The sequence below is a fragment of the Heterodontus francisci genome, chromosome 1 (genome assembly GCF_036365525.1).
Source record: "Heterodontus francisci isolate sHetFra1 chromosome 1, sHetFra1.hap1, whole genome shotgun sequence".
NCBI classification, from domain to species: domain Eukaryota; kingdom Metazoa; phylum Chordata; class Chondrichthyes; order Heterodontiformes; family Heterodontidae; genus Heterodontus; species Heterodontus francisci.
In genome coordinates, this window is record NC_090371.1 from 184,202,780 (window position 1) to 184,216,171 (window position 13,392).

Below are 13,392 nucleotides of genomic sequence, written 5' to 3' on the forward strand. Positions count from 1 at the left end.
GTTGTTCTAGATCCATCAGCCAGGGGAAAGATCCTATCTCCATGAACCCTGTCACAGCCTGTAAGAATTTTGTAAGTTTCAATGAAATTGCCTCTCATTCTTCAAAACTCTCGGGAATATAGGCCCAATTTCCTCAATCCTCATAAGGCAATCCCGACGTCCTAGGGATTAGTCTGGTGAACTACCATTGCACTCCCTCTATGGCAAGTATATCCTTCCTTAGATGAGGAGACCAAAACAGTACCCAATACTCCAGGTGTGGTCTCACCAAGGCTTTATACAATTGCAGCAAGACTTCTTTACCCTGTCCTCAAAGCTCCTTTCAATGAAGACCAACGTGCCATAAACGTTCTATGATTTCTAATATGAGCAACTGCTCCAGTAGTGACTAAAGTTAACAGAAACGTACAGAAGTCTTTAATAAAACACTTGTTAAATCTTTGTTGAAGTAAAAGCTGTGATTTAAAGTGTCATTCATTTCAGCCTGAGATGTGACATTGACGACGAGGAAATGATGAGATACAATACAGAAGTAAATTTGGAGATATTTAGGATTGTGTCTGTAGTCCAGGGAATTGAGCCGTTTGATCTGATGGATGATGACAGTTCCATCAGTGTGAAATGGAAAGCGTGGCTGGAGGAATTTGAATCGTGTGCTGACAGTCGCAATTTGTTTTTGGACGGGGCAACGGAAGTACAGAAAGCATAGCATGGGCCTTATTATTGTTCAATGTGGGTGCTTCAGTGAGGGAGACTTACAAGGCATTGCCTGACATGGAAGAAAAGGCAGATTATGAGCGTGCAGTGAAAGCTTTGAAGAACTATTATGTGGTGATGCCAAATGCAACATTCCAAAGGCATGTTTTCTGTCAAATGAGACAGAAAGAGAGCGAAACAGTAGCCTAATTTGTGATTCGTTTGAGGCAGGCGTCAGATGGATGCAATTATGTTGCGACGGCTTTGAATAACCAGATAGATAATGGATCAGGTGCTCCAACATCAGATAAGTTGAGGCGTAGGCTGCTGGAAAGAGGAGGTGATTTAACGTTGGATAACTCCTTGAAAATAGCAGCTGCTTTGGAAGTAGTGGATGGACAAGTTCACAGCATGAAACTTGGTCCCATTTCCGCCATCGGCACAACAAAATCTCAGGTTAGTCGAGCGACACAATGGAATTTAGGTATGTGTAAATGTAAACAGCAAAAGTTTGAGAGAGAATGTTTCAGATGTGGCAACTTGGGGTACTATGGAAGAGATGATTGCTGCCCTGCGAAGGGAAAGATATGCAGAAAATGTGGGGGCAGAGACCATTTTTCCAAGAACTACAGAAGCAAATCTGAACTGAGTGGGAAGCCTGGCAAACCATGTAAAGGAAAGAGAGATGGAAGTAGTATAACTGTGAGACGAGTTGAAGAAGATACAGTGAGTGAGGACACAAATAGCAATCGTAGATACATGTTTTCTGTCAATGGAAGCAACTTTGAGAAAGTTCCAGTGATTGTTGAGGGTGTTGAAGTGAGCATTATTGTAGATTCAGGCAGTGACAGTAATGTCATCAGCAGAGCACTGTGGGAGGAACTGAAGACAAAGAGAATCAAATGCACATCTCAAAAATGTGTCAAAAAGCTTTATCCCCATCTAAAACCCCACTCCAAACTGTTTGATGTTTCACAGCGAGTGTAAGAGCTGGAGATCAGAGCATGGAGGTAGAATTCATAGTGATTGAGGAGGATGGTGAGCCTCTTCTGAGGAGAGAAACTGGCCAAGCCTTGAGAGTGCTACACATTGGATTGAAAGTGAATTCTGTGAATTCCTATGCAGTGCTTCAAGAGGAGTTTGGAACAGTGTTTCAAGGAATTGGGATGTTGCGCAACCGCCAAGTGAGATTAACAATTGACAAGAACGTAGCTCAGCCTGTACCTAGAACACCTTTTGGCCTGAGAGGGAAAGTTGAGGCAAAGATCAAGGAACTGGTTGACCAAGACATCATAGAGCCAGGTGAAGGACAAACACACAGAACTTCACTAGAGAAGGAAGCTGAATCATTTGTGCAGTTTTTGGCAGCTCATGCTACACCCAGAGCAATAACAACTAGAGAGATTGAAAGAGAGTCAGGCAAAGATCCAGAATTGAATGACATCAGACAGAGAATCCAAGCTGGAAATTGGGAGAATTGCCCATTCAGAGCATACGCCGTTATATGAGATGAACTGTGCACAATTGGGAAGTGTATTCTCAGAGGTAACAGACTTGCTGTGCCACGAAAGTTTAGGACTGGACTGGTGATGTTAGCACATGAGGGTCACTTGGGAGAGGTTGGTACTAAGCAAAACGTACGAATCAAAGTATGGTGGCCAGGGATGGAGAAAGGTGTGGAACAGTTTGTCAAAACATGTCATGGATGTTACCTTGGCAGTAGACCCAATCCACCAGAACTAGTACACAGTACACTGTTACCGGCTGGATCTTGGGAGGATGTAGCAGTTGACTTCTTAGGTCCATTTCTATCAGGAGAGTCCATACTTGTGGTGATTGACTATTACAGCCGTTATTATGAGTATGCAGTAATGAAGTCTACAACGGCAGAGAAAACAGTGTTTGCATTGACTGAAATACTTGCAAGACATAGTCTACCAGTCACTTTGTATTCAGACATTGGGCCACAATTAATTTCACAGACCTTTGCCGATTACATGCAAGTCACGGGTATTCACCATCACAGAGTAACACCTAAATGGCCACAGCCAAATGGGGAAGTGGAAAGTAAAAAACAATCCTTAAAGAAATGGATGAGGATTGCTCAGAATAAGGGTAAAGGCTGGAAGGAGGTGTTGTTGTCATATGTGGCCATGTATAGAGCAGCTACCCACACTACGATGGGAAAGAGCCCAGCTGAGTTGTTATTTGGATGCAAAATACGCACCAAGCTACCAGAGCTGAGGGACATTGGAGTTGATCAGGAGGTTTGAGGTCATGATGCTGAGAAAAAGGGTGTTGCAAAGTTTTATGCAGACCACAGTAGTGGAGCTAGGCAGATGATGAAGTATTGCTGAGATGGGAGTGTCCGAATAAGATGGATACATCATATTATCCCAAGCCGTACACTGCTATTGCCAAGAAGGAAAACAGTGTGACTGTGCAGTCGCCAGAAGGAGTACTGTATGACAGAAATTCTTCATTGGTTAAAAAGTATCATGGTGACAAAGAGATAACAGTAGATGAACAAAATGTAGGAGTTGAGGCGAAGCTGACATCTAGCAATTCAGAAGTCCAAGCCAGTGATGCTGTTGACAGGCAGACAGCTTGCTATCTGGAGGGAGAAACATTGGTTCCAGAGGGGCCAATGATATTTCCTAATCCTGACATGGTGACCAGAGTTCCTGAGACAACAGGAAGACCACCAAAACGATATGAAGATTATGTGTCCTGATTATGTTCAAAAATCATGAACATGTTTTGGTCTGATAAAGGAGGAATGTCATGATTGTATGTGTGGGCTTCAGTATTAGAGAATATATGGTACTTGGAAGAGAAACTGAAAGTAGCTTTGTGCTTTGGGGAAAAAAATCTGACCTGGGGCTTGTTGTGTGGTCAGATAAGCATATGCTCCAGTAGTGAGCACCGTGAACAGAACTCTACCGAAGTCCTTCATAAAACACTTGTTAAATCTTTGTTAAAGTAAAAGCTGTGATTTCAAGTGTGATTCATTTCAGCCTGAGTTGTGACAGGTATGGTAGCTAAATTTGCTAATGACACAAAGATAGGTAGGAAAGTAAGTTGTGAAGAGGACATAAGGAGTCTGCAAAGGGAGATAGATAGGTTAAGTGAGTGGGCAAAGATCTGGCAAATGGAGTATAATGTGGAAAAATGTGAAATTGTCAATTTTGACAGGAAGAACAAAAAAGAAGCATATTATCTAAATGTTGAGAGATTGCAGAGCTCAGAGATGCAGAGGAATCTGGGTTTCCGAGTACATGAATCTTAAAAGGTTAGTATGCAGGTTCCGCAAGTAATTAGGAAAGCTAATAGAATGTTATTGTTTATTGTGAGGGAAATTGAATACAAAGGTAGGGAGGTTATGCTTCAGTTATATTCAGGGCATTGGTGAGACCACATCTGGAGTACTGTTTATAGTATTGGTTTCCTTATTTAAGGAAGGATGTAAATGCATTGGAAGCAGTTCAGAGAAGGTTTACTAGATTAATACCTTTCTTTATTCGTTCCTGGGATGTGGACATCACTGGCTGGGCGAGCAGTTATTGCCCAACCCTAACTGCTCTTGAGAAGGTGGTGGTGGGCTGCTTTCTTGAACCGCCGCAGTCCATGTGGGATTGGTACACCTACAGTGCTGTTAGGAAGGGAGTTCCGGAATTTTGACCCAGCAACAGTGAAGGAACGGCAATTAAGTTCCAAGTCAGGATGGTGTGTGACTTGGAGGGGAACTTGCAGCTGGTGGTGTTCCAATGCTTCTGCTGCCCTTGTCATTCTAGTTGGTAGAGGTCGCAGGTTTGGAAGGTGCTGTCTAAGGAGCCTTGGTGCATTGCTGCAGTGCATCTTGGAGATGGTACACACTGCTGTCACTGTGCGCCAGTGGAGGATGGAATGAATGTTTGTGGATGGGGTGCCAATCAAGCGGGCTGCTTTGTCCTGGATGGTGTTGAATTTCTTGAGTGTTGTTGGAGCTGCGCCCATCCAGGCAAGTGGAGAGTATTCCATCACACTCCTGACTTGTGCTTTATAGATGGTGGACAGGCTTTGGGGAGTCAGAAGGTGAGTTATTCTCCGCAGGATTCCTAGCCTCTGATCTGCTATGTAGCCACGGTATTTATATGGCTACTCCAGTTTAGTTTCTGGTCAATGGTAACCCCCAGGATGCTGATAGTGAGGGATTCAGCGATGGTAATGCCATTGAATGTCAAGGGAAGATGGCTATAGTCTCTCTTGTTGGAGATGGTCATTGCCTGGCACTTGTGTAGCGCGAATATTACTTGGAATGAGCGGGTTGTCTTATGAGGCAAGGTTAGATGGGCTCGGTTTGTATCCGTTGGAATTTAGAGCAGTAAGAGGCGACTTGATTGAAACATACAAGATCCTGAGGGGTCTTGACAGGGTGGATGCGGAAAGGATGTTTCCCCTTATGGGAGAATCTAGAACTAGGAATCATTATTCAAAAATAAGGGGTCGCCCATTTAAGACTGAGGTGAAGAGAATTCTTTTCCCTCAGAGGGTTGTGAGTCTTTGGAACTCTCTTCCTCAAAAGGCAGTGGAAGCAGAGTCTTTAAATATTTTTAAGGCGGAGGTAGATAGATTCTTGATAAGCAAAGGGATGAAAGGTTATCGGGGGTAAACGGGAATGTGGAGTCGACGTTACAATCAGATCAGCCATGATCTTATTGAATGGCGGAGCAGGCTCGAGGGGCCAAGTGGCCTGCTCCTGCTCCTAATTTATATGTTCTTGTGCATTCACTTATCCTGTCCAAGTCCCCTTGAAGCCTCCTGGCATCATCTTCACAACTTATATTCCCACCTAGTTTTATGTCATCAGCAAATGTGGAAATATTACATTTGGTCCCCACATCCAAATCATTTATATAGATTGTGAAAAGCTGTGGCCCCAGCACTGATCCTTGTGGTATCCCAATAGTAACAGCCTGCCATCCTGAGAATGACCTATTTATTCCTCCTCTCTGTTTTCTGTCTGTTAACTAATTGTGGGAGCAGTTTTGCTGAGCTTTTGCTTCTATAACTGTTATTTGAGTAAGTAGATTAGTATAATCCTAATGAATATACGTATACATATATACTCTCATATATGAGTTGAAAGTATAGCTACATATTGGTACAAAATGGAGTATTTGACCGAGGCATTGTGGGACAGATTAGTTAGCTCTTCTGACCTTCTCACAGTTGGAGCTTGGTACAGCATAGCACAGATACCAAAAGGGGGCCCCTCTTATCAGTGTAACTGCAGACTGCGCGAAACCCTCAGGAATGCAGGCCCAATTAAAAGTGACAGTTGGAAGACTCAAGGATAATTGATGGGGCCTGAGATCATCAATTGGTGATCAGGGGCTTGCATGAGCTGATCACGTTGCCACATGATGCCTAATCAGTAATCTAATTGGTACTATGTGTAATGTATGTAATCAATAACCGTTATGATTGGATTATGTCCAGCCAGGATGGGCTGAGTAACTGTTTATCCGTTGTGGATTTTCCTTTGTTCGGTGGAGTAGCACTGGACCGCTTTTAGGTAAGGTGGGCTCCCCATGATATCATGAATAAAGTGTTTATTCTCAAAGTCTGAGTCCGGAGAATTTGTTGAATAATTGGGCATAATCTGGATTTTTCTCCAACACTAATTTTCAATCCATACCAGTAAATTATCCCCAATCCCATGTGCTCTAATTTTGTTTACGATCCTCCTGTGTGGGACCTTATCAAAATCCTACTGAAAATCCAAATACACCACCACATCCACTGGTTCTCCTTTATCTCTGCTGCAAGTAACAACCTCAAAAAACTCCAACAGATTTGTCAAACATGATTTCCCTCTCAAAAATCCATGTTGACTCTGCCCAATTATATTATTTATCCTGATATCACATCCTTTATAATAGATCCTAACATTTTGCCTACTACTGAGATCAAACTAACAGGTCTGTAGTTCCCCGTTTTCTCTCTCCCTCCTTTCTTAAATAGTGGGGTTACATTTGCTACTTTCCAGTCTGCAGGAACCTTTCCAGAATCTATAGAATTTTGAAAGATAATCACCAATGCGTCCACTATCTCTATGGCCACCTCCTTCAACACTCTGGGATGTAGATCATCTGGTCCAGGGGATTTATCAACCTTCAATCCAGTTAATTTTTTGAGTACTACCTCTTTATTAATACTAATTTCTTTCAGTTCCTCATTTTCACAAGCCCCTTAGTTCCCTAATATTTCTGGGAGATTTTCTGTATCTTCTTTCGTGAAGACAGACACAAAGTAATTGTTTAGTTTCTCCGCCATTTCCCTAATCTCCATTACAAATTCCCCTGTCTCCGCCTGCAATGGACCCACATTTGTCCTTGCTAATCTTTTCCTTTTCACATATGTCAGGCAAACCCCCACCTATCAAGACTGAGGCACACATTATTTCGCCACATGAACAAAACTTAAAATTGCAAGCCCTGACTGGAAGGACATTTGCATAGTACCAGACAATGTTGAAACAATGGGGACCCAGTAGTTGCTTCCCCAATACACAGAAGTGGTCAGACCAATTTTAGTCACATGACTAACTGGCTGTTGCAGAGTTTTGAACTGAGAGTTTTAATTTGAAGAAAACAGGATTTGAAGAGACAAAGTTGTGTGCTCATGGAGTAAAGATGTCTCCTGGAACTGAAGCAAGAATTATAGCCTCTCCTGTCTGCCTGCTTCCATCTCTTTCCCATGGAACTGAATCTTGTGAAGACACGTAAACTGAGAGAGAGAAAATCTCCTGCGTGAACAAGGTTTATGAAGAATATTGGGCCCCAACGAAACGCAAGACCATATCTTCAATCAAGGACTACAGCGAGCTCGAGAAACAGTAACAAGATATTGCCTCAAACTGTTCTACTTATCTTTTCTTCTGCTCTTTTCTGTCCCTATTTGCATGTGTATCGCATGTGCATGCTAGCATGGCTGTGTCGTATATCCGTAGGCGTGAACCGTATTAGAATTTAAGTTTAAGTTTTAATAAATTTCATTTTTTTCTTTAAACCAAAGAAAGCTTGTTTGTGCTCATTTCTTTGCCTTATAATTGGAAAGTTGTGAACAAGGATTCACAAAGGGGGAGCTTAAAACACAGTGTGTTTAAAATAAAACCCTGTTACAATAAGACCAGGTGAAGATAGTAACAGTCTCCTAGACAACTTTCGCACCTGGTCGCAACACATAACTAAAGAGGCTTTTACAGTCTGCTTTTATGTTTCTTGCTAGCTTGCATTCATATTCTCTTTTCTCTTTCTTTATCAGTTTCTCGATCATCCTTTGCTGGATTCAAAGTTGCTCCCAATCCTCGGGCTTACCACTTTTACTGGCAAAATTATAAGTCACTTCCTTTGATCTAATGCAATCTTTAACTTCTTTTGTTAGCCACGGTTAATTCATCTTTCCTGTTGGGTTTTTGCATTTCGAGGAATGTATATTTGTTGTAGACCAGGGTGTCCAACCTTTTCGGGGGGTGGGTGCCACATTCCAAATTTTGTCTTGCATAGGCGGCCAATGAGACAATTTCTGTAAGGTAAAGGCATTAAAAAATGTATCTTATTATTAATCACAACAACAAATGTGCATTTTTTTGAAGAAGCTTTAAATAAGAAGACTAATTTATTGACTTACTTTTTCATCACTCTGATGGACACTGATTTAGCGAGATACCTGGCATTTATTTGCTTGCACAAGTAGTCAATGTTTGCCTGCACACTTGTAGCGATGTGGAGTAATCTGGATAGGTGGCCATCTGTTAGGAGTGGTCTTGATCAGTCTCTTCTTCCTCTCTGTCTCTCTCTGTCTCTATCTCTCCCTCTCCCTGTGTCCCCCTCACTGTGTTCTCCCCTTTTTGTGTTCCTCCTCTCTGTGTTGTTTTCTCCCCAGCTCTGTTCCTCCCCATCCCATTCTCTCTGTCTTCCCCTCTCTCTCTATCCCTTCTCCCTCTCTGTCCCCCTCTCTCGCTGTCTCTCCCTCGCTCTCTGTCTCGCTCTATTTCCCCCTCTCTCTCTCTCTCCCTGTCCCCCTCTGTCTCTCTCTGTCCCCTCTCTCTCTTGATCCCTTTGTCCCCCTCATTCTATCCCCCTATCTCTTTCTGCCCCTCTCTCTCCCTGACCCCCTCTCTCTGTTTCCCCTCTCTCTCTCTGCCTTCTGTCTCTCTCTCTCTCCCCTCTCTGCCACCCCTCACTCCCTGTTCCCTGCTCTCTTTCTGCCCCTCTCTCCTGCTCTGCTCCTCTCTCTTCCCCTCTCTATCTCTCTCTGTTTCCCCCTTTCTGTCTTTCTCTATGCTCCCCTCTCTCTCTGTCCCCCCCCTTTCTCTCTGTTCCCCTCTCTCTGTTTCCCCCTTTCTCTCTTTCTCTCTCTCGCTCTGTTCCTCCCTCTCTCTCTCTGTCCCCCCCCCCCGTTCCCCATCTCTCTCTGTTCCCCTCATTCTCTCTCAACTCTCTCTTTGTTCCCTCCGATTCTCTCTCTCTCTCTCTGTTCCCCCTCCCCTTCCCTCTCTCTCTGCCCCCTCTCTATCTCTCTGTTCCCCCTTTCTCTCTATTCCCCACTCTCTGCCCCTCTCTCTTTCTCTGTTCTCCTTTCTCGCTCTGTCTCTGCCCCTACACACCCACACCCCCCACCCCTCCACCCCCAACAGTTGCAGAGAGAAGGAATGCTCAGCAGAGCAGCTTTGTGGGTGGTCAGGTTTTTTAAAAAATCCCAATGTCAGTTTTATAGCTGACAGATGCTCAGAGCGGGAACAGTGATTTCTGAACTTCAGATAGATTCAGGGTTTTGCAGCTGGCTTTTAAAAAAATAGGCGGAACCTGCCGGAAACCCCAAATGTGTCCGAAGTTCAGAAACCACTGTTCCCGCTCCTAGCACCTGTCAGCTGTGAAACTGACATTGCAATTTTTTTTAAAGAGCCGATCTGGAAGAAGAAGCCTATGGGAAATTTCTCATCTTTGAAATTACCAGTCACGGACCGCAATTTTTTTTACCACGGACACGTTGCCAACCCCTGGGGTGAGGAATGGCCCAGTACAGTTTACATCTGCAGGCCAAATGGAAACCTTTGCTGGGCCAGATCCCGGCCCGCGGGCCATATGTTGGACAACCCTATTGTAGACCATGTAATACTTCTATAAATATTAGCCATTGCCTGTCAACTGTCAATTTTTTTTGTGTATTTTCCCAATCCACCATAGGCAACTTGCCCCTCATACCTTCATAGTTTCCTTTGTTCAGATTTCAGACCATAGTTTCAGAATGAACTATATCACTTTCAAACTTAAAGTAAAATTCTATCACATTATGGTCACTATTTTTCAAAGGCTCCTTTACAGCAAGATTATTAATTAGCCCTTTCTCATTACATAATACTAAATCTAAAATAGCCCAATCCTTAGTTGGTTCTTCAACTGATCCAGAAACCCATCTTGTACTCATCCAGGAATTTATCCTTCATAGCATTAGTGCTAATTAGAATTACCCAGTCTATATGTAAATTGAAGTAACCCATTATTACTGCATTACCCATGTTACGTGCACCTCCAATTTCCTGATTTATACCGTGTCCAACACTACCACTACTGTTCGGTGGCATATAAACAACTCCCACCAATGTTTGCTACCCCTTGCTGTTTCTTAGCTCCACCTAAATTGATTCTACATCCTGATCCTTTGATCTAAGATCCTCTCTCACTAATGTATTTATCTTGTCCCTTATTAAGAGCGCTACCCCACCTCCTTTTCCTTTTTGCATATCCTTGCTAAATGATGAATATCCTTGAATATTCAGTTCCCAGTCTTGGTCACTCTCTAACCATGTCTCTGTCATGGCAATTAAATCATCCCCATTTACCTCTATTTGTGCCTTCAAATCATCTACCTTGTTGTGAATGCTGCATGCATTCATATAGCGTGGCTTTAACTTTGTCTTTTTACCTTATTCTGCATTCTGATCCTATTTGATGATTGCCTTCACTTCGTGTGTCTTTGAATTTCACTTTCTACTTCCTGTTACCATTTTTGCTTCCTTACAATCTTCCCTTCCTGCCACACACAATTCAATTTTCCTTATTGCCATCTTGCTCTCTTGCCTTCTCCTCTCTCTCTAAAGTATCACATCTTCCCTCACTTGATCCCTCGCCCCCACTATTTAGTTTAAAGCCCTCTCTACTGACCTAGTCATGCCTCTCACTAGAACACTGGTCTCAGCATGGTTCAGGTGATGACCGTCTCAACGGTACAGCTCCCACTTTCCACAGTACTGGTGCCAGTGCCCCATGAATCAAAACCCAATTCTCCCACACCAATCTTTGAGCCACGCATTTAATTCTCTAATCTTATTTACCTTACTCCAAATTTGCTTGTGGCTCAGATAATAATCCAGAGATTATTACCTTTGAGGTTCTGCTTTTTAATTTAGTCCCGTGCTGCTCATATGCTCTATGCAGAACCTCTTTCCTAGTCCTATCTATGTCATTGGTACCCACGTGGATTATGACAACTGGATCCTTACCCTCCCACTGCAAATTCCTCTCCAGCCCTGAGCAGGTGCCCAAATCCTGGCACCAGGCAACACAGCTTTCTGGACTCTCGCTCTTGGCAGTAGAGAATTATGTCTATCCCCTGACTATACTCTCTCCTACTACCAATATATTCCTAGTTATTCCGCCTGCTTGAATGGCTTCCTGAACCACGATTCCATAGTCAGGTTGCTCATCCATCCTGCATCCCTCGCTGTCATCCATATAAGCTGAAAGAACTTCAAGCCTGTTGGACAATTGCAAGGGTTCAGGCTCCTCTACTTCTTCCTTTTGGATCCCCTTACCTGACTCACTCGCAGTCATGCCCTCCTGTCCCTGACCACTGACCAAATCGGAAGGCATTATCCTATGGGGTGTGCTTGCCTTCTGGAAAAAAGCATCCAGGTAACTTTCCTCCTCCCTGATGTCTGTAGCTTGGCCTCCAGCTCACTGACTCTCATCCGAAGCTCCTCGGGCCGCGGACACTTACTGCGGATGTGGTTGCTGTGGATCACACAGGTGTCCAACAACTCCCACATACTGCAACTGCAACAGATCACCTGCCCTGCCATCTTTATTGTGTTTTAATTCACTATTTGACTAATTATTTAATTATTTTAAAATAATTTTCAAATATTTTTTAAAGTAATGCCTCTACTCACCAATCATTTACATTACTAATTTAAACCTTAGTAATAGTGATAAATCTTACCACTTATATAGCTACTCGAGGGTTATTTTAAAAGAAAATTTTTTAATTTTTCTGATGGCCATGAGGAAGAGGAGGGAGATCCACTTCCTGGGGGGTGGCAGGAGGAGGCCACCTCGTAATGCAGCAGGGGCACCTCTCTGTTCAGTGTTATCCCTCACTGCCCCATCTTCATTCTCATCTCTTACCTCCTATTCCTTCCCGATGAGCTGTCTCGTTTCAGGACCTCACTGTCCTCAAGGTCCGCACCTCTCTGGAGGGCCATGTTATGCAGAGCGCAGCAGACCACTACAATGACTGAGAACCTTGCAAGGGGGTATTGGAGGGTGCCACCCGACTGGTCCAAATTCACATCCTTAGAAACTTAATGGCTTGCTCAATGGTTTGCCTGCTGAGCAGGTGGCACTGGCTGTTTTGTCTCTGTGCCTCTGTCTGGGACTCCTGTAGAGGGGTCAGAAGCCATCTCTTCAAGGGACTTCCCTTGTCCCCTTGGAGCCAGCTGTGCACCTTGGGCGATGGAGTGAAGGACTGAGGCAGCCTGGACTGATGGAGAATAAAGGAATTATGGCAGTTGCCAGGAAAGTGAATGCACACATGAAGGAAGGTCTTGTTGTGGTTGCAGACCACTTGGACATTGAGGGAGTGGAAGCCCTTCCTGTTGATGGATCTCACTGGCCGGTTACTGGGTGTCTTGATGGCCACCTTGGTACAATCAATGATGCTGACTGCGACATGCCATCAAGGTGCACAGCTGATCCCTGGAACAAGTCGGTTGTATAGAAGTTCAGGACACCTGAGGCCTTGATGATGCAGATAGGGAACTGCCATGGGGGCAGTGAGGCCTCAGGACATTGTGAATCAGAGCACACAGGACCGAGACCATCTTCCTGGATAGGCGCAGCCTCCTATGGCACTGGCGCTCTCTCATTTGCAGGTGGCTGCATCTTGGGCTGTGCACCCGATGTCTTGAATAGCACCTTCCTCCCCTTGCAGCCCCCTGCTGTGCTCCTCTGGCCTTCAACTGTCTAGGACCTTGCATCTGCTGAACCTCATCCTGGCTGCTCTGTCCAATGTCAGAGTCACCTGTTCCCATCTGACCTCCATCAGCTGGGCCTTGAATGCTCACCAGGCCTTCCTGTGCCAATCCTAGCTGCCACTGTGATTCTAGCAGGCTCACTTCCCTATCCGGTTTCATGACACTCTCCAACGTAACATTTTACTCTTCCAGCTTCAAGCATATCCACACTGAGACACATCTGAGGCAGCTTAACTTCAATTGCTGCCTCTGCTTTAAATTAATCAGCCCTTCCCATAGCCCTCATGTCCCTCCACAATGATCATGTCTTCACAACACTGTCATGTTTCCCCCATGGTGTCTTCCCCAGTCACAAACTTTAAAAATAGCTCCCTGTTGCTGACAAGCTTGTTAAT